The sequence below is a fragment of the Spermophilus citellus genome (assembly GCF_964194105.1).
Source record: "Spermophilus citellus genome assembly, chromosome: 3".
Classification (NCBI taxonomy): domain Eukaryota; kingdom Metazoa; phylum Chordata; class Mammalia; order Rodentia; family Sciuridae; genus Spermophilus; species Spermophilus citellus.
In genome coordinates, this window is record NC_138184.1 from 187,913,957 (window position 1) to 187,936,242 (window position 22,286).

General features: G+C 36.0%; 1 protein-coding gene across 10 annotated transcripts in view; it reads right to left on the bottom strand.

The window, feature by feature from the left end:
- The window catches only part of ST7 (suppression of tumorigenicity 7), a 279,293-nt gene that overhangs the window by 174,799 nt on the left and 82,208 nt on the right, over positions 1–22,286 (bottom strand). The gene's annotated exons all lie outside the window — the stretch shown is intronic.

A 22,286-nucleotide genomic window follows, 5' to 3' on the forward strand; every position in this document is an offset into this window, starting at 1 on the left:
AAAAAGCAGATGTGTTTCCAATTACTCATTTACACAAGTTAGTTCATATTTCTAAAAATGTTGATACCCACTTGCAAATATAACAATAATGAACTTAAAAATAAAACTTGTGGAAAAAATGAGTTTGCCTCTTCATGATACCCATGTAGATCAGGAATCTATGGACCAGGCACAAGAAACAGTCCTTATTCTAAGTCAGGGTAGTCAAACCAACTAAGGTTCTGCAAAACATTCCACTGTAATATATTTACTGTGCTGCCAGACTTTACAGATAGAGCTTGAAAAAATAAGGGATTTTTTATGGACCTTTATTTTACTTATTTATTTGTATGCGGTGCTAAGAATCAAACCCAGTGCCTGACACATGCAAGGCAAGTGCTCTACCACTGAACCACAACCCCAGCTCCAAAAATAAGAGATCTTGATGTTTAACACAATTTATATTACAAATTGTTGATCTCAGAAAGTTATTGTGAAAGGCCTGTGTTCATATGCTATGTAGTGACAAAATTCAAGGTTCTCTTTTCCTGGGTATTCTGTAAAAAAGAAAAATAAACACCAATAAATAAGTTTCTTATACTATGCTCAAATTGATGATTTAGTATGGGTCTGAAATAGCCTAATATCTAGCTAACTTTAGAGGTCTTCAATTGTTTATCATTAGCTGTGTTTGCACATTTGAGGTAACTGGTCAAGCATAAACATATGTATTATCATCTTTACATCATCACAGTGACCAAAATAACTGAGAAGACCAACTTAAAAAGGTAAAGTTTACTTTGGGTTCATGATTTCAGAAGTTCAGTCCATGGTTGAACAACTTTATCACTTTGAGCCTGCAGTGAGGCAGAACACGATGATGGAAGGGTACAGCAGAGGGTATACTTCTTGGTGACCAGGAAACAAAGAGAGAGGAGGAGGAATCAGGAGCACAAAATACAATCCCTAAGAGTAGGTCACCTGCCAGCAGTCCTCCAATCATGCCCCATCTGCCCACATTTACTACAATTAGTCCATTCAAATTAGAATGGACTGGTTAATTACAGTTCCAATAACCTAATCATTCTACATCTGAATATGCTTCATTAACATAGGAGCTTTGGGAGGTCACCTCATATCCAAACCATCAACACAGTAATACTTAACTCAATCAAACAATCTGTTATTGGTAAAAGACCTAACTCATAGCATGGAAATAAATATTATATAACTCAGGAGGCTTACTTATTAATTTTTGAAAATTAATATAATATTAATAACATGGAAAGAGCATCAACCATATCCAAAACATAAGGTTGAACACTGTGTGGAAAGCAACATAACAGAAAAAAACACTCCTAACCTAAGGAATAATAAATTTAATTTTATCCTAAGCCTGCTATTACTCACATAGGTAAAAGAAAGTCACTTTGGAGCATATTAAAAACAAATAGATGAAGTCTATACCAGAACAATCAGACAACAGAAAGAAATAAACTTCAGCCAGCTGAGCACGGTGGTGCGTGTCTGCAATCCCAGCAGCTCAGGAGGTTGAGGAAGGAGGATGACAAGTTCAATGCTGGCCTTGGCAACTTGGTGAGACCCCATCTCATAATAAAAAATAAAAAGGATAGGGGACATAATTCAGTGATAGAGTACCCCTGTATTCAGTTCCTAGTACTGCAAAAGAGAAAAATAAATAAAGGCCATATAAATTAGAAAGGGGAAAATCAAACAATATAATTGTGTGTGTGTGTGTGTTTGTGTGTGTGTGCACACAGAACAAATCTCAAACTTTGTACATGCTAGGCAAGCTCTCTACCACTGAGCTCCATCCCCACCCAGCTCAGCATGATCTTACATTTAGAATAACCTAAAGACTCCACTAAAAAAACCTGTTAGAACTGATAAATTTCAGTTAAATAGAAGGATACAATATTAATATATAAAAATTACTAGGATTTTTACATACTAATAATGAAGTAAATAAAAAAGAAATCAATAAAACAATTCCATTTATAATAGGGATTATTTTAAGAAAGTGAAAGAGGGGCTGGGGTTATAGCTCAGTGGTAGAGCACTTGCCTCACACACGTGAGGCCCTGGGTTCGATCCTTAGCACCACATAAAAGTAAATAAAGTAAAGATATTGTATCTATCTTAAAAAAAGAGAGTGAAAGATATTTATAATAAAACTATAAAACAAAAAACTTTAAAAACTGTTAAAACACTGGTAAAAGATATTGAAGAAAACACACAAAAAAAATAAGAAGGCATCTCATGTTTATGAATTGGAAGATTAATATTGTTAAAATGTCCATACTGCACAAACCAATCTACAAATTTAATACAATCCCTATTAAGGTACCAATGAGCCAAGCATGCTGGTGCACACTCATAATCCCAGGGAGGCTGAGGCAGGAGTTCAAAGCCAGCCTCAGCAAAAGTGAGATACTAAGCAATTCAGTGAGACCCTTTCTCTAAATAAAATACAAAATAGGGCTGAGTGCCCTTAGTTCAATCCCCAGTGGCCCTCTACCCCCACAAAAAAAAAGATACCAAAGTTATTTTTTCACAGAAATAGAAAAAAAAATCATAAAATTCACATGGAGGGCTGGGGATGTGGCTCAAGCGGTAGCGCGCTCGCCTCGCATGCGTGCGGCCCGGGTTCGATCCTCAGCACCACATACCAACAAAGATGTGTTGTGTCCGCCGAGAACTAAAAAATAAATATTAAAAATTCTCTCTCACTCTCTCTCCTCTCTCACTCTCTCTTAAAAAAAAAAAAAATTCACATGGAATAACAAAATACCCCAAATACCCTAAGCATTCTTGAGCAAAAAGCACAAAGCTGGGGATATTATATTACCTGACTTCAAAACATACTAGCAGCAACCAAACAACATGGAACTGGCATAAAAGAAAACACATAGAACAACGAAATAGAAAAGAGGCCAGAAAGAAAGCCACATATTTATAGTAAACTGATTTTTGCAAAAACACCAAAGCATACATTAGAGAACAGAAAATCTCTTCAATAAATGGTGCTGAAAAAATTATATATTTATATGCTAAAGAATGAACTAGATCCCCATTTATCACTCTATTCAAAAATTAACAAAATGGATCAAAGAGGTAAATGTAAGATCTGAAACTATGAAATTACTAGAAAATAACATCAGGGAAACACAATAGGACATTGGTCTGGGAAAAGATTTTTTGGCATGACCCCGAAAATATAGGCAACAAAAGCAAAAACTAACAAATCAGATTATGCCAAAATCAAAAGCTCCTATAGAGCAAATAAAACAATCAACAAAATAAAGAGATATTCTAAAGAATGGGAGAAAATATCTGCAAACTACTAATCGGACAAGGATTAATATTCAGAATATATAAGAAACTCAATAGCAAAAACTAAATCCATAATCTGATTTTAAAATGGGCAAATTATTTGAATATACATCTCTCAAAAGAAGATATACAAATGGCCAAAGTACATGAAAAAATGATCAGCATCACTTATAATAGGAGAAATGCAAATCAAAACCACAATGAGATATCATCTCACCCCAGTCAGAATGGCTATTATTAAAAAGAAAAAAAAATGATGGAGAGAATGTAGAGAAAAGGGAGCTCTCCTACACCACTGGTGGAAATGTAAATTAATACAGTCATAGAAAACAGTATGGAGTTGGCTCAAAAAATAAGAAATAGAACTACCATATGACCCAGCAATCCCACTGCTGAGTATATATACAAAGGAAATGAAATAAGTATGTTGAAGAGACCTCTGCACTCCCATGTTTACTGAATCACTATTTACTACAGCCAAGATGTTGAATCAATTTAGGTGTTCATCAACAGATGGATAGAAAAGAAATGTAGTATATATATATATATATATATATATATATATATATATATATATATATACACACACTGTATTATTCTTGCCATGAAATGAAAACCTGTCATTTTCAGGAAATGGATGGAACTGGAGGACATCATGTTAAGTGAAATAAGTTAGGCACAGAAAGACTGCATGTTCTCACATGTGAATGATAAAAAGTTGATCTCATAGAAATAGCAAGTAGAATAGTGGCTACTTGAGGCTGGAGAGAGGAGAGAGCATGGTTCATGGATATACTGGAGCAGCTGGACAGGAATAACTTCTAATGTTCTTAGAAGCAGAGTAGAGTAACAATGGTCGGCAGCAGTTAATTGCATATTTCAAAATAGCTAGTAGAAAGGATTTTGAGTGTTCCCAGCATAGAGAAATGATAAATGTTTAAGGTGATAAACACATCAATTACAGTGATTTGATCATTATACACTATATACATGTATTAAAACACCACACTGTACCCCATAAATATGTTCAATTATTGTCATTTTTTTAACTTTAGGAAAATGAGTGAAATTATTCTTTTTGAATATATAAGTATAGTAAGATAAATTAGGTAGTGAAATACAGCTTTAAGAATGTTTATTAAAATATTTAAATCAGTTATACTTTGAAATAATTACATTTTAAAGTCTCTACCTTTCAAATCATTAGAGAAAAGAAAATACAAAGAATCAATGGAGGGCTGGAGTTGTAGCTCAGTGGAAGCATGCTTGCCTTGCATGTGTGAGGCCCTGGGTTCGATTCTCAGCACCCCATACAAATAAATAAAATAAATGCCCACCAACAACTAAAAAAAAGAAAGCAATACATATACATATGAAAGAGTCAATGGAAAGTAAATCTACAGCTTTAGATCATCTAAAAGTAGATAAGATCCCTCTTTTTCTTCATTTCAGACACTGAGGGCATGATCACAGTACCTTATAATATGTCACCAAAACCCTCCTCCAGGGAGATGACCCTGAGGTAGAACATTCTTTGTATACAAAAAGTACTTTCAACTTACACTTTATTCTATTTTACCTCATTTAATTTCACGTAACACTCATAACTCTGAGCAAGAAGCATATTTATCAGTAATGCATGGAAATCTTTTTTCACCTGGTTACAACCATTTTAATTTTCCCTTCTCACCTGATTCATTTAGCTGGGATAAAAAGTCCTGCTCCAATTTAAATAGAAGGAAGAAGATCAGAAATGAGAAGACACAGAACTTACCCAAATACAGTCATAGAAAATACACCTAATATTTTATGAATAAATAAATTCCCAAGCAAATTGGGACCTAGAAAGGCTAAGTGCAGTGAAGTGACTAGGGCATAGGCCCCTGGTCACAACAATAAGAGAGCAAATTCTGGATCCAACAAAGACAAACGGGGTGATCTGGGATTACTCACTCAATTTCTCTTTATCTTAGTTTCTTCAAATACAAATTAGGAAATAACCACAGTACCTATGTTTCACAGAGCATTAAATCAATTAAATTTCTCCTTTGAGACAGGCATGTTGGTACATTCCTGAAATGCCAGCTAATCTGGAAGCTGAAGCAGGAAGATCTCAAGTTCAAGGAAGAGGCCATCTCAAAATAAAAATTTTAAAGGGCAATGGATTTAGCTCAGTGCTACAGCATTTACCTAGCATGTAAAAGGACCTGGGTTCAATTCTCAGGATAGCATCCCCCATAAAATTATTCCTTAATGTAGTGAATTACTTTTTAGTAATTGAACAAAAATATTTTACTATTACTTACTATTATTCATAATTACAATCCAAGGCAGGCTGGGGATATAGCTCAGTTGTTAGAGTGCTTGCCTTGCATGCACAAGGTCCTGGGTTCGATCACCATCACCAAAATAAATAAATAAATAAATAAAATGCCCAAAGCTATGTCATTAATATGAAATTAGTAAGAAATGAAGTAAAAAGGTTAACTCCAGACCAATGAATGCAGGTCTGGGTTTCCTGTGCTACATCATAACTAAATATAATAACTAATATTCCTAATTCATCTCCTTGTCCTTATATCTAGCCCAAATTTATTCATCTTTACATAGAAATACATGAAATGGTTGTATTGCTAAAATCCAAATGTATTTGTCTGCTGTAGTCTCCTGAAATGTTCAGCAGAGTTTTATAAGAAACATTCATCAGAAATACTGGATGGTTTTGTTGTTTGTTTTTAAGAACTAGTATACCGGGGAAATGTTCACATAAAAACACAGTAGGCATAACTGTTTTGGTTATCCTTGAAGACATATTTACCAAATTACCAAAGGAACCAATTGAAACCAAAACCACAACATGCTACCCTGGCCTACATCTGGAACACAGCACATTTATAGTAGACTGCACGTGTATAAAGGAATAGCCAGGTAAAACTAAATTCACTTATATTCTGTGTTAGTGGTGTTCCTTTAAGATGAAGAGGGAAACACAAGAAGAATAAATGTCAGTTGGGTGGACTGACAGCCCAGCTCCACTCACCTCTACCTTTGGCAAATGGTACACATCCTGTCTCAGGCGGAGCAGTGGGCTAGGATTATAATGCACCTGCACTGCAGAAGCTGAGGAAAAGCCTGACAATTCCAAGAAAAGAAGGAGCCAATGGAGAGACACAGCCCTACTGAGCAGGCCTCCACTTCACTCTGTTCTTTTGCCTTTCTTTTTAGAGCTTCAAGATGAAGATAATCCCCAAAGCGGTATTATACACAAGTCTTAAAATATGTAGAGGGTGCTCAGAGTGTGTGGGAAAGCTAGTGATGATTGAAGCTATCTACAACTTCACTTTGGTACATCATCACTCTCTCTAATCATAAGTAATAAGCTCTCTTCCTTTTCATGTAATTATTTTCCTTTAACCCTAAACTATGAGGGCAGCTGCACCTGACTCACCATTATATCCTCACCATCTAGTCAGTTGCTGTAACTTGGAAGGTGCTCAATGAACAGTTGTTGATTGAATAGATAGCTAGAAGGAGGTGAAACTTGAGGGATTGCTACAGTAGAGGATTTAGCTGAGATAAAGCACTGCAGACTTGGAAGCCCAAAACTATGGTAAGAGAATTATGCCTGTCTCTCCCTAATTCTAGTTGGTGCTACAAGGCAAGGGCCAGAGGTGCTAGCAACAAATGAAAATACTTAAAAGTTTCAAAGGACTAAGGCAAAGATTCCCACAAGTGACAGTGCTGAGTGCTCTAGCAGGGGGGGTCCATGTTTGTCTTTGGTACCTCTTGGAGCATGAAAGCACTATAGGAGGTAAGAGTTCAGAAATTGCTTGCCAGGAGACTATGTTCCTTGCTGCAGTTGTTCTGATGACCAAATCATTCTTCTAAAGCTGTCTAGGGAAAACAGTGGCTTTGCCAATTTTTCTGGTTTGATTAGAAGATTTAGTTGCTTTTATTAAAACACTGTGCTCTGTTAAAAAAACAAAAAGTCCGATATTCCCCTTAAACATACTTTATATACAGAGTTACAAAAAAATTGTTCTATATATGTGCAGTAAGGATTGTAATGCATTCCACTATTGTCATGTATTTAATAAATAAATAAATAAATAGAAATTAAAATTTCTTTACAAGGAACAGAAAATAACTTAAATGCTCAACAACAGGAATAACTAAGTACTCCATGTCATGGAATATTACATGGTCACTTAAAATGCTGACTTTGAATATGAGTCAAAAAGATATGGGAAAGAGTCACAAACAAAATATTAAGAAAACAAATTGAAGCTACAAAATTGCATATCAAATAAAAAGCATAACAGTAGATTTTTAAAAACACTACAAGAAAAGATTACTTCTTGGTATTAGGATTACAAGGGGTTGTATATCTTTCTTTCTAATTTGTCTACCATAAAGATACTTTATTCATAACTAAAAACAATGTGTTATTTAAAAAAAATAAGATCTAATGAGAATAATCTCTCTCTTCAAGAAGTAACTGTCAATGTTAGGCTGAAAGTTGCAATGCGGAACCTTCAAAGTCCTTTATGGTTGTTCATATGGGGAAAAAAAATCAGCTGAAACCAAAACACATCAATCAATCTGTTTAGTTTCCTATAAATAAGCTGCAGGTGTTGGTAGAACAGGTCCTGGAGCAAAGATAACCTTTCTAGCTAAATTACACATCTTCAAAAAAGAGACTGACCCTGATGTAAATTAATTATGGCCCTTGAAATTGTACCATAGTAATAAATGACAGAGGTGTTTAAAAAAATTTCCTATGAAATATTCTGAGAAACCAGATTAGAATCATAAGGCCTTGGACACTAACACTTTTGCTTGAGAATACTGCATAAATTATTGAAGACACAGAGACTGCACTGTGTTCAAAGAGTCTGCAGCAAATGAAAAGCTTTTATTTTGGTAAAAAGCAAGAGAATAGGAATTAAAACATGTGGGTGGCTAGACTCTGCTCAGGGCTGCCAACCTCCAAACTTCCTTTGGCCTTTATTGTATGTCATTCTCTATCTGCTTCAGATAATTCCCTATGTCGGTTAGTGGGACTCCCACCCACCCAGTTCCTCAAGCTAGAAACTTGGCAGTCATCCCTGATTTATCTGTCTTCCTCCCTCCCCACATCCAACCCAACAAGCCCTGCCAGTTCTACTACCAAATACATCCTGAACTCATCCTCTTCCCTCCGTGTGCACCCAAACACCCAGTCCAAGCCACCATCACTTCTCATCTTGCCAAGATCCTCCCAGCTGATCTCCAGGTTCCATTCCTGCTCTATACCTCTAACCCACTTTTCATACATTACAAACACTGGACCTAATTGAGTTTCAGAACCCTATAGTGACTCACTACTTCAGAATAAAATCCAAATTCCATGCCATGGAGGTGAACCCCTCCCCTGCGTGATCTGGCCCTGGCCTGCTTTCCAGCCTTGCTCACCATTTGCAGTGTTGTTCCCCTTTCTGAAGGAGCCACAGCCAAGCCCTTCCCCACTTCAGAGCCTCTGCATTGGCTGAGCCCCTGCCAACATTCTCCCTCACCAGGCTGCCTTCCTGGAATCCTGCACCTAACTCTCAGGTTCTCAGAAAGGCTTTCTCTTTCCTCCTTAACAGTGTTAAGAGATAACTTATCCTTGATCTTTGTACCCTGCTTGGTAAATACGTGTGTTTTTTTTTTTTTTTTGGGGGGGGGGTTGTTGTTGTTGTTGTTTGTTTGTTTTTTGCTGTCTGCTTTATCCATTAAACTATAAGCTCCAAGAGGACAATTTCCATCTTTTTCACTACTATTTCTTTAAAAGCTAAACACGTATGTTTAATGAATGGAAGTATATTTTGTTTCATCTGTAATTTGTGATATTTTTACTATAATGTATAATAATAAGAGCAAGACAGAGAAAATAAATCCCTGACTTCCAAGTGGTTTTCTTAAATAATTGTTTACTTCTGCATATGATCTCTTAGTGTGCCTTCTCAGACCAGTTTCCAGAATAAAAATTTGACATGAAGATTTGTAACCAGGAAAAATATGCCCAGTCTCCAATACCTGTTATTAAGCTAGCTAAACGGCCCTCAGATGTCACAGGCTTCATATTACATGTATCTAATCCAGATCCTTTAATTATTGCCAGCCTAGGTAGTTTTCTGACAACCTACAGAGTACAAACTCCAGACAGTAAGTCAGTAAAATTGTATTGCAACTGGACATGCACATGGTTTAAAATTTTCCTCAAGGATTCTCTAAACATAATTCTGCCACAAGGACACCATCACAGGGACTTGAAGACAGTTGTGGGTGAGACTCAGTTAGTGCAATCAAATGCTTCACTTGGTAAAACCTCTCCCTATCCCATGTCATAAACATTAAGATTGTCAGTACTTATAATCTAATTGTTCTGATAAAACATATAGCTCTCAGATTCCAAGTTTCACTGCAGTAATAACCATTTCTAAACACTATTCATTTATATGTTTAAAAATTTCAACTTGTCACCAAAGACAAGGCTCCATTGGTGGGGAGGGGGGTGGAGATGAGTAACAAATCATTCTAAAGGAAACCAACAAGGAAACACAAAAACAAATGGCATGCTTAATTTCTTTTTTTTAAATTCTATTTATCAAATGCAATTTAGCTCCACACCACACAGTACAAAGGGAACTTTGTTGTAATGACATATTTAGTTTGTGTTTAATATGTCTTGTGCACGTTGTCATTATATCCTCATGGCAACTCTGTTAGGTCGGTACCAAAGTTTTTCTCTATTTCCTAGATAAAGAAGAGGCTCAGGGAGGTAAGTAACTTGGCAAAGCTAAACCTCAAGAAGGTAGCAGGGCAAGGTTTTAAACCCATTAAATCTATGCATTTAATAAATACTCTATAGCAATAAATAATTGAAAGAGTGCTTCATCCACAGAGCATTTCTTAGGTTTCAACTGGACTTTTCTCAGATAATACTACTCATTCTTTCAATTTCAAATCTGAAGTCCATAGGAATTTCCATTACCATTATAGTTCAAATCACCATTAAGTCAGTAAGTCAAGAAATGTTTGCTTAGTGTGTGATATACTGTAGGTCCTGTTCTAGGTATTGATAAAGCAAGGAAGAAGAACAGAAGTCCCAGTTCTGGTAGAATAACTCGAACACAGCATTTGGGATGACAGGCAGCACTTTGGGAAGCATTTTGGGAAGCAGTGATCAACCATGTTCCCAAGAAAGACTAAGAAAGGCTTCACAAAAGTAACAACACATGAGCTGGGACCAAAGGAGAAGCATGGATTCCCTAGGCAAAAAGGGGAAGAAAAAGCATTTCAGTTAGAGGAAAAACACTTTACAGAGGTGTGAAACTGCAAGCATATGGCCTTTTGGGTGACAAGCAAGACTAAAGAAGAGCTGGAGTTGGCAGTACTGCAGAGGAGAGGAAAAATAAGGCTCACCAAACAGACTGTAGATTGGGAAGGGTCTTGAATGCCATTATGAGGAAAGGGGTATACCCTCCAGGTAAGGCAATGGGGAGCTGATAGCAGAGCAGTAGGCAAAGGATGGTTAAAAAGCAGTGACTGATACAGGTTTGACTATTCCTTATGCCACTTACATAAGGGTAGCTTTCAGCAAGGTGCAAAATCTCCCCGAATCGGTTTCCTCATCTGCAAAACACAGACAACTTATTCCTCAGGGGGCTGAATAATGGAAGAATGCATAATAGTAAATGAACACATGCAACTGCTCAACACATGCTGATTCCTTTCATCACTGGGAGTTAGTTAGAACTTCTCTGCAACTAGATTTTCTTTGAAAACTTGAAAGCAGTGGATGGTCCCTACATCTCTCACTTTTAGCACACAGACTGATACCTGTATGTGAATAAACTTATTCATTCCATAGCTTTTACTGGTCAGCAACAATGTGCCAGGTCTTGGCATAAGTGCTATGCATACAAGAATGAGCCAGGCAAACAAAAATCTCTAACCTTAAGGAAATTTAGGTTGAAGGTGAGTGGGTAAAAGGCGGGGAACACAGACAAGCCATGTTAATAAATAAATTATACATTCTCTTAGAAGGTGATAGATTGGGCAGGGGAAATTCAACAAGAGAGATGAAGAGTGCCAATGAGCAGGGTGATCAGGGGAGGCCTCACATAAAATGTACCATTTGCTCAAAGACTTGAAGGAAATGAGGGAGTGAGATTTGCAGATATAGATTGAGAGCATTCCAGGAAGAGGAAGAAAGAAGTGCAAAGATCCTAAGGTAGCAGGGTGCCTTCTGTGTTCAGAATGGCAAGAAGGCTTGTGGCCAGAGCAGTTTAGAAAGAAGAAATATAATGGGAGTAAGATCAGAGAGGAAACAGGGCCAGGTCCTTTAGGAAAGCTATTAGAGAATTCAAGTAAGAAGAGTGTGGGAATGTGAAAAGATTCTCTGGTTGACGAATAGATTGTTGGTAAATCAGACAACGGAGGCTTCAGGGAGCAATGGCAGAGGCATTGGTGATATATTTTGCAGGTAAAGCCAACAAGACTTCTTGACACAGTGAACGTGAAGTGTAAGAACTGAAGGAGTCGTGGAAGACTTGAAGAATTCTAGCCTGAGTAACCAAAAGGATAAAGTAGTGCACACCTCAAAAGGAATTGACTTTTAAGTAGTGGGTGGGGGAGGTATCAGAAATCAGTTTGGAGATTTGTTCAACTTGTTGTATTTATGGGCCATCCAAGTGGAGATGTCCACTAGACCACTGGATGAGCAGGTCTGAGGTTGACAGGAGAGGACTGGAGTAGACCAGACACGTCTAAACTAGAGACATAAATTCAGAAGATGCCTGCACATAAGTGGTACCTAGAGGGGCAAGTCTAGATGAGTAAATAAACATTAACTCTGAAGCAGGGAGTCCTAGGTTTGACTCTAGCACTGACACAGTTCTGTGACCTTAGATACTTCTTTTAAAACTCCTGAATTCATTTTCTCTGGTATGAAATAATAAAACCTACATTAAGGGTTAACTGAATTAACTATACAAAGCATGTAGATGGTGCCTGATACATGTTAAACTCTCAATTGTCCTGATTTTATCAGGTTTTTAAGCAAATTAGTGATATTATCAAATTTGTTTTATTAGAAAAATTAACCCTTCTCTCTCCTTCTCTTTCATCTACCTCGCTCTCTCTTTCACCAAAATGAATCACTTCATCAGATATGTAAATCAAAACCCAACAATTTTTTTTCCTCTACTTTATAAATCTAAGGGGGAAAAAAAGACATCTGAGAGAGAAGGAAAGGGAAGAGGTAAGTACCATCCCAGGGCTATGTACTATGAAAGAACAATATATTGAAAAGTAAATAATGGGGCTGGGTTGGGGCTCAGTGGTAGAGCACTTGCCTTGCATGTGTGAGGCACTAGATTTGGTCCTCAGCACCACATAAAAATAAATAAATAAAATAAATGTATAAAAAAAAAGGTATAGAAAATCACTTCCTCAAGTTGGGAGAGAAGATCAGGCTCCCTTTACATTTCACTCATGAAAGACTTAATCAGTTGAAGGCAGTTAAGAGTATAACAAGTACTGCCATCTTCTGAGAAGTCCTGTAGACTTGGGCATGTAAGGAGTCATCACAGAAGTAACAAATATTCCTTGACCTGAAAATTAAATTTGTCTCAAACATATGACTTCTTCAAATAACAGAATAAAATTCTGTTAGGCTACAATGGAAAAACTGAAAAGGAACAGACACATATGTCCCAGAAACACACACAAATGCTTGCTTCCTTAGTCATTGTTTTTATCGACACCAATTTCAAACAACAACTCCAAGACTATAAACCAGAAATAACTTGTCTTTATTCTTCCATTGGGAGATGAAGTTAAAATTAAAAAATCACTAAGACTGAATACATTTTCCTCCTCTAAACTGTATAATCAGATAGGAGAAAATAGAGAACCAGAAAATAGAAGGGGTTCCAAAGATTATAAATAGCATGTGTTTTGTGAGGAGTCAACGAAAACTCAATCTTGAATCTCTATTTAATTCTTTTTAAACTACTACACTAATTCTTAATTCTTTTTTTTTTTTTTTTTTTTTTTTTTTGCCAGTACTGGGGGTTGACCCCAGGTCTTTGCACATGAAAGGCAAGTGCTCTATCACTGAGCTACACTCCCATTCCAACACTAACTCTAAAAAAACAAAAGGGTAAATTGTGTGTTGAAGTGGTGGTTCAAAACATTATTTTTCCTACGGCTAAATAGTTATATTGAAAACTTCAAAAATAAAACAAGAATTACTTACTAGTTACCATCATGATGAACAAATTTTAACAGAGTAGAACTACTAAGCCAAAAATATATTATGTAACATAAGACCCTATAGATTATGCCAATCTCATTTAAAACTTTAATGCAAGAATTTTTCCCTAAAAAAAAGAAAGAAAAGTCCATTATTGGATTAAAGATTCAAAAGTTTAAAAAAGTATAAAAATACTAGGGAAGAAATACGGGAGGTTTTTATTTATATATATATATATATATATATATATATATATATATATATATATATATTTTAAATTTGGAGAGGGGAAGGCCTTTGACAACAAGACATAAAACAATAGCCATACACAAAAATTTATAATTCTGACTATGTAAATGCTAAAGTAAATGCCTTCAGGAGAGAAAAATACCATAAAGACAAATGACAAATTGTAATAATTTATTTACAAAACATATGACAGCAAAAAAGATTAATCTTCAAAATATAAAGTAAGTTTCTGTCATCAGTAAAAAAACAATTTTAAAATAAAAGTGTAAACCAATATTACACGTTGCTAAATATGTCTAATAAAATATGTGTTCAACCTCATTTCTAATTAAAGAAACAAGTTAAAATAAGAAGTTATTGGGGCTGGAGTTGTAGCTCAGTGGAAGAGCACTTGCCTAGCATGTGTGAGGCAGTGGGTTCAATCCTCAACACCATATAAATATAAATAAATAAAATAAAGGGGGCTAGGGTTGTGGCTCAGAGGTAGAGCAGTACCATGCATGAGGCACTGGGTTAAATCCTCAATACCACATAAAAATAAAATAAAGATATTGTATCCACCTATAACTAAAAAAAAAGTAAAATAAAAATTAAAGGTACTGTGCCATCTACAACTAAAAGTATTTTTAAAAAAATAAGAAGTTATTTTCAATCCTCAATCTAAAAAAAGATTACAATTATAAAATTCTATCATGCTTGCTGCATACTATTAGCTTCATTTTGTAGGTAAATTATCATCCTAACATGACATAGTTATAAAATGGGAGAATTGCCATTTTAAAGCATGTTTGTTGGAAGTGAGGTATAACAGTCATTGTCATACATTAATGATAACAATGTTTTATCAAAGACTCTTGGAGGAAAATGTCCTATAAAGAACTCAAGGACCCCAAAAATACTACATGGTTTTTCCTGTTTGTGAGAATATTACCTCCTTTATTATTAAAATAAAGATATGCCTAAGTCTTGTGCCCCTTTTAAGAGACAAGTCACAAGTTTAAAAAAAAAAAAAAAACTCCATGCACACTAGTTAAATATTGTGTTTCAATGTCCATCTCTATCCCAAATAGGGTCAAACACAAGGTTGGATGTCACAAGGTTCCCCTCCCCTTCAATATGACTGCACTGATGTCCCACAGAAACCAGACTCCAGGACATGGCAGAGTACTGTGTACATACAGCACTGCCAAAGAAACCATAAGGTTTCTGAGATCCAGATTAGCTGGACAATTGATGAATCCCTTCTGCCACAATGTTTGGCTATTTGTTTATTTATTTATGGTACCAGGAATTGAACCCGGGGGCACTCAGCCACTGAACCACATCCCCAGCCCTTTAATTTTTTTTTTAGAGAGAGAGAGAGAAAGAATTTTAATATTTATTTTTTAGTTTTCAGCGGACACAACATCTTTGTATGTGGTGCTGAGGATCGAACCCGGGCCACAGGCATGCCAGGCGAGTGCGCTACCGCTTAAGCCACATCCCCAGCCCCCCTTTAAATTTTTTGAGAGAAGGTTATCAATAAGTTGCTTAGAGCCTTGCTAAATTGCTAAGGCTGGCTTTGAACTTAAGGGCCTCCTGCCTCAGCCTCTCAAGCTGCTAGAATTACAGGCCTGTGCTACAGCACCTGTAATATTTAATTGGAAATAGAGAGAAATTCTTCATAATCTCTCTACTGGTGTTTTATACTTACTTCCCTTTTCATTTTAATTAAGAATCAAGTTACAATTTAGTCATTAGGGTAGGGAATGACCGCAGCTATCTTTACCATATTCCAATTAATCAGTCCCACATCTTGGCACCAGAATCCAGGGGACTCCTCCCCATAAATCAGTGTTAAGGTGAGCCAATGAGGAGTGTGCTGGGGAAGGAGAAGCCAACAGTCTATGGGGGCAGAGAGGCCCAACTGCATCTATCTAAGAAGCATGAGGCTGGGGAAGTGGCACGGTGTAAACTAAAGGACTACTTTGGAGAATAATTTAGCAATATTCACCAAAATTCTAAATTCATAAACTGATCTATCAATTCCATGTATGCAAATATATTTATATATATTCACAAACTGAAAACAAACTAATCGTCCATCAACAGAGCACTAGTTAAATTATGGTATAGACACGTAAAGGAAGCCATTTTTTAAAAAAGGAACACAATTAATCTAAATAGCATTCTTTACATTTTGGGGGTTTGGGGGTTTTTTTCTTTTTATCATATTCAGAACTGAACCCAAGGCCTTGGGGTTGCACACCGAGCTGCACCCCAGCCCATTTTAAAATTTTATTTTGAGACAGGATCTTGCTAAATTCCTGAGGCAGACCTGGAATTTGTGATTCTGTTCCCTCAGCCTCTAGAGTAACTAGGATCATAGGCCTATGCCACTGCACCTGACTTCAATGGTGACCTCTACATCTTTTTTTAAACACATGACTAAAACAACAAATATAAGAAATATAAAAGTATAGGTTGTAAACTCTCATTTAGGTAAAATTAAAAGGGGAAAAATATATGTGGATATTTATTATGCAAGAATATTTCTGGAATGTTATATAAGGTCACCAATATCCCTGGGCTGGTAACCCTTTTCTTCTGTCTTCAAAGTCAGAAAAGGCAGGTTGAGGTCTCATATATTACTCTGACTCCTTCTTATGTCTTCCTCTTCCACAGTTAAAAACCCTTGTGATTATATGAAGCCCACCTGAATGATCCATGATTAGCTTTGTTTTAAGGTAGGTCCATTAGTAACCTTAATACCATCTGGTTTGTATTTTAATTTCCCTGTCATTCAGTGCACATATCCATAGGTTCCAGTGATTAAGAAATGGATCTATGGGGGGATGGTAAGATTTGAACATCCCCTCCAAAATTCATGTTGAAATTTATAGCCATTGTAACTGTTGAGAGAAGGATCTTTAAGAGATGATCAGGTCTTGGGGGCTCTGTCCTCATGAATGGATTAATGTCATTATCACCCTATCATGGGAGTTACTGTGTGAGTGCCCTACCAAAGTCATAAGCTGGCACCATTCTCTCTCTGTCTCCAGTACTCATTGTCCCCATGCCTTCTACCTTCTTCCATGGGGAGACATAGCATGAAAGCTCTCCCCAGGATGTGGATCCTTAGTCTTGAACTTCCCAGACTTCAGAACCATGAGCAGAATAAACTTTGAATGCTTTTTATTTACTCAGTCTATGGTACTCTGTTATAGCAGCAGAAAACAGACTAAGACAGGGACCATTATTCAGTCTACCAGAAGTTTGGGTATGTGGTTTAGGAAAAAGGACTTTATTTTTCTTTAAAACAAAATATGCTTTATTAAAATAGTTCACACAACTATTTTGGGAAAGCAGCAGTAAATATATGCATAAAGAAGCATTCATGTAAAGAAAAGTGATTTAATATATGAATATTGAAGAAGATACATGTCAAAAGTAATAATACAATGAGAAACAACATACAGGAAAACACATGGAAAAGAGGAAACATTCCAATCAAATAACTGTTCCCAGTAGCAACCACTTTGTGGATCTTTGTCCTCTGTTAATAATTCTTTAAAAGTATTCATATGACTGTCTTTACAACTGCTTTACAAGTCTTCATTCTTTGCTGATATTAATTATTTTAAAATATCCATGCTACTGTAATAACTCTGGCTAACTTAATGTCTATAGCATGATTCCTTGGTACATAAATATTTCTAGGCTTCACTGGAGGATAAAAGCAGAACACCCTAGTAAAGACAGAATTCACAGTAAAAAAAATAAATAAATCAGTGTGCTACTAAAATTATATTCATCCTCAACGTAAAACATGAATATGCAATAAAGAGTCAATCCTGCACTGCAGGATGACACATTTTTTTTTTTTTTGAGAGAGAGAGAGAGAGAGAGAGAGAGAGAGAGAGAGAGAGAGAGAGAGAGAGAGAGAGAATTTTTTAATATTTATTTTTTTTTTTAGTTCTCGGTGGACACAACATCTTTGTTGGTATGTGGTGCTGAGGATCGAACCCGGGCCGCACGCATGCCAGGCGAGCGCGCTACCGCTTGAGCCACATCCCCAGCCCAGGATGACACATTTGTAAACTCCTTAAATGGAAATCAGTAATACTCTTGCAGGGACATTGCTCAGGCTTTCTTCTACATGTTTGCAGCCTTCACATCATAAGACAGATACAGCACAGAGAGCTGTTTCTCAGAGAAATATTTAACATTCCAGAAAGCATCTTCTACAAATAGTAACTTTGAATCAATCCAGAGAAAAAGGATGGATAGAGTAAAGGGAACAGAAAGAAGGAGTGAGGGGAATCGGATAAGGTTTGGTGGTGGGATGTGTATGTGTGTGAGTGTTTCCATGGAACAAATCCTATAAAATAAAATTAGAGAAGAATATTTTTCAAGACATTAGATTAATTCAAGTTAACTATAAGCCCTTTGGGCAATGACACTTTTGCATAGGCTATTTTAAATGTAAATATGAAAGTCTAAATATATCAGCAACCTATTCTGCAAATGATAGTTTTTCCTTAGAGGAACTGGCATCAATCAGCACTTCATAGTGACAAACAGGTACACATAAACCCACTGGTAAAGAAATAAACTATCACTAAATTAAAACCCCAATATTTAAAATAAATAAAGTTTACCCAAGGTCATTCCCTACAGACTTATTGTAAACCAATTTTCTCAGTACAAAGTGCTACCCAAAGAGGGGATTTACATGCATCGAGTAAATACAATTACTTACTAATTGATAGCATGAGCCCTAATAAACTTTTCATCCTCTAAGCTGATCTTTTTGGGTAGTTTGGTCACAGTGATGCAAAATTTGACTAAAACATTCATTCACCCATAAATCAACTTTATAGGCTGGGTATTGTCCTTAATTAAAAGATTATATAGTTGCCAAAGATCACTAATCCAGTAAAGGGTAGAACCAAGATTCAATCCCAAGTCTGTGTTGCTCCAAAATTCAGCCTTCTTTTTTTTTCCTCACTTCCTTTTTTGTTATTTGTATTTTTTGAGATTTCTATAATGAAAATGAATTCTCATGTGTCAAGGACATAATATATTACTTTGGACATACACTAAAAAGATTAACATGGTTTGGTGTTCTAAAGAATAGCTCTTACCCTATCCTTGAGAAAAGAAAATGTTATAAGGTGTCAACCAGTGTGCAATAAGAGTATATATATATATATATATATATATATATATATATATATATATATATGAGAGAGAGGGAGAGAGAGAAAATTAAATCTGGAATCTGGCCTACATAGGTCAATGTAGGAACAGGATGTGAACAGGTCTTCCTAGGAAGCTTTGAAAAGATCATCAGAAACAAAGACTCCGGGTGAATTACCGAAAATTATTTTTGAAAGTTATATTAGATGAGAGAGAGAAAGAGAGAATAAGGGAGGGAGGGAGAGAGAGAGAGAGAGAGAGAGAGAGAGAGAGAGAGAGAGAGAGATCATTGGGTATATTTCATTTAACAATATAATAATAGAAAGTCTAGCCCTTTCCCCTTTCCCCCAGTCTTTCTGTTTAATCATGCAACCTACCTCAACATCTCCACACTGAGCACAATGATGTTCTAACGTAGCTCTTGATCCTAGATAAACTGACACTAATGTCCTCAGAAAGCATTCCACAGTAAATTGTTTTCCATGACATCCATTTGCCATTGAGTAGGTAGCTTAAATGTTGGGAAGAGATGAGCTAAACCATGTCAGATATTGGATTCAATTTTATCTAGAAATAATTTTATGAAATTCAAGATGATGCAATTTGCCTTATTGCTAAGTCCCATTTGATCCCTCCCTCACACATTCAGAAGAACTGTCTATCAGTAAAAGCATTTGGGGATCCTTAAAAACAACAGGAAAAGAAATCTTTAAGTAAAACACAGCATGCTGAATATATAATATATAATGGGTAACAGTTATTTTAATAGCTTTATGAAAATAGAATAAAATCATATATTTCTACCATCCACAGTAGGAGAATTTGAAAAACAAAATCTCAGCATGCATTATCTTTACACTAACACAAACTGCCTACTCTTAGTAGGTGATTTTAGAGGCTAGGGTGAACCTTGTGCCAGTCTTTTGCCATTGCTCCTGTTTTGTTCCTCCTTTGATCTATTACATTTGAGTATCTTCTTAGTTTAAATGGCATCACAAAGTCTTTCCTCTATACCTTGAAAATGGCTGTCCTCAGAAAGCTTTTGTAGTCAGACTGTGCATTAAAGGCATAACTTAAAAATACAATTCTTCATATTTTCATATAAAATACAAGGTCACAGGACCTACTCAAAATTCCAGATTCTCCTAATCACCAGCATAAAATACTAACATTTGAGGGAAATCTGCCTCACAAAACATGATTCAAGCAATTGCTCCAGCTGCCCATGCAACCTCCATGGCAGCTGTTCAGGGCAGAGGTGCTCATTCCCCTGTTACTGCCAACATTCCTAGAGCAAGAATGGTGGGCCCAACAATGGCTTTTAAATTGGGTTAGAAGAAGGAAACTTACTATGAAGTGACATGTTAAATTTTGTTAAGAGTATAAAACAGCCGGGAGTGGTGGGGCATGCCTGTAATCCCAGTAGCTTGAGAAGTTGAGACAGAAGATCATGTGTTCGAAGCCAGCCTCAGCAATAGCAAGGCGCTAAACAACTGAGACCCTGTCTCTAAATAAAATACAAAATAGGGCTGAGGATGTGGCTCAGTGGTCAAGTGCCCCTGAGTTCAATCTCCAGTACCCACCTCCCAAAAAAGAGTATAAAATAGGTCTTTAGTCTGAACTATTAGAAAGAAAAACTGACATTATTATCATGCCTACTCATACCCCTAGGAAAGGATATGAAACTGAGTTTAGATTGAAAGATTCAAGCATTTTCCCTCCAAATGTGAAACATTTAACCCAAAACAGGCAGCCAAACCAAAGGTATATAAATAGTATACATGGTTGCTCCAATGATAGGCAACTGTCCTCTTCTCTGAAAGACGGCAGCTTACATGATTACGCTCACTTTATGGAAAACAGTGTCTGGACAGAAAACAAACAGTACAAAGCCTAGCACAGTTGGTATTCAGCCTTATTCCTACTATCAATTCTTAACAGCAAGCAGAAGTCCAGTCAGCTGAGAGCAAAATACCCACTAATATCCTGTCCAGATTAACCAATCCACTGATAAATGATAAATGTCATGTTATCCTTTATTCCAGACATGATTCTCTTTGGGGCCTCACACAATACAATTGATAAAATACTCTGCATCATTTGGACTCACATCCAACCATTTGTATCAGCAACTTAACTGCCTGCAGAGTAGCTCACTGATAGGGAAGTGGTTTTAACGGCATGAAAGGCAAAAGAGAAATTTTAGTGTTTCAGGAGTGGGAGGTTCTAAGAAAATACAGGAAAGTCAAGTCTCAACACTTGGAATGAACCTTACAAACAGTAATAAACAATTCCCAGGGAGATCTATTAAACATCAAGTACTATTTTACTTGTCAGCCTGGGACCTCTAAAAATATACTCTGGTATCTCAGGTTTAGAATGCTAATATCATAAGAAACTTCTACAATGGGTTATAAAATAGCTGTATACTCTGTGTTTGCTTCTCAAGAATTCCCAAACATCTGATTTTTCATTTTAATTAGTAACAAATATTTATTGATTCATATTAGATTCTGAACTACTGAAATCTTTGGAGATTGGCTATTCTACAAAGAATTTCCTCTCTTCAAACAAACAAAAACAGACAAACAAGATTAACACTAATTTTTGAAGCTAAAAATTAGAGTACATCCAATGTCAAAAATAAATGAATTAATGAAAGAAAGAAAAGAAATTGTTTTTGTGGTACTAAGGGTTGGACCCAGGACCTCATACATGCTAGACAAGTGCCTTTCCACTGAACTACATCTCCAATCCATAACTCAGTTTTATCTACTTAAAAATGTCAAAGAGGAAAAGACAGTCAAATGAATCAGACATAACTTTTCTATGTACATATATGAATGTAAAAGCAATGTAATTCCACATCATGTACAATCACAAAAAATGGGAAGATATACTCCATGTATGAATTATATGTCAAAATACATGCTACTGTCAGGTACAACTAAAAAACAAATTTTTAAAAAGTCAGAGAAAAATCTTTAAAATATTCATGAAAAAAGTAATTCCTGCTGGCTACAGTGGATAGAATGTAGATATTTCCCTTATTAAAAATGAAAAAGCCTAATAATCAACTTTCTATAAAGAGAAAGGTCTAATACCTATGAAACAGATTGACTCAGTTAAAATTTCTATTATGTGTGTTCTTTACTTTAAGCAAATTAGATGAAACAAATAAAATTTGAATTTGCAGATGAATTATTTGCTTTTTAAAGAAGTATGTGCCTCAAAAAAAATA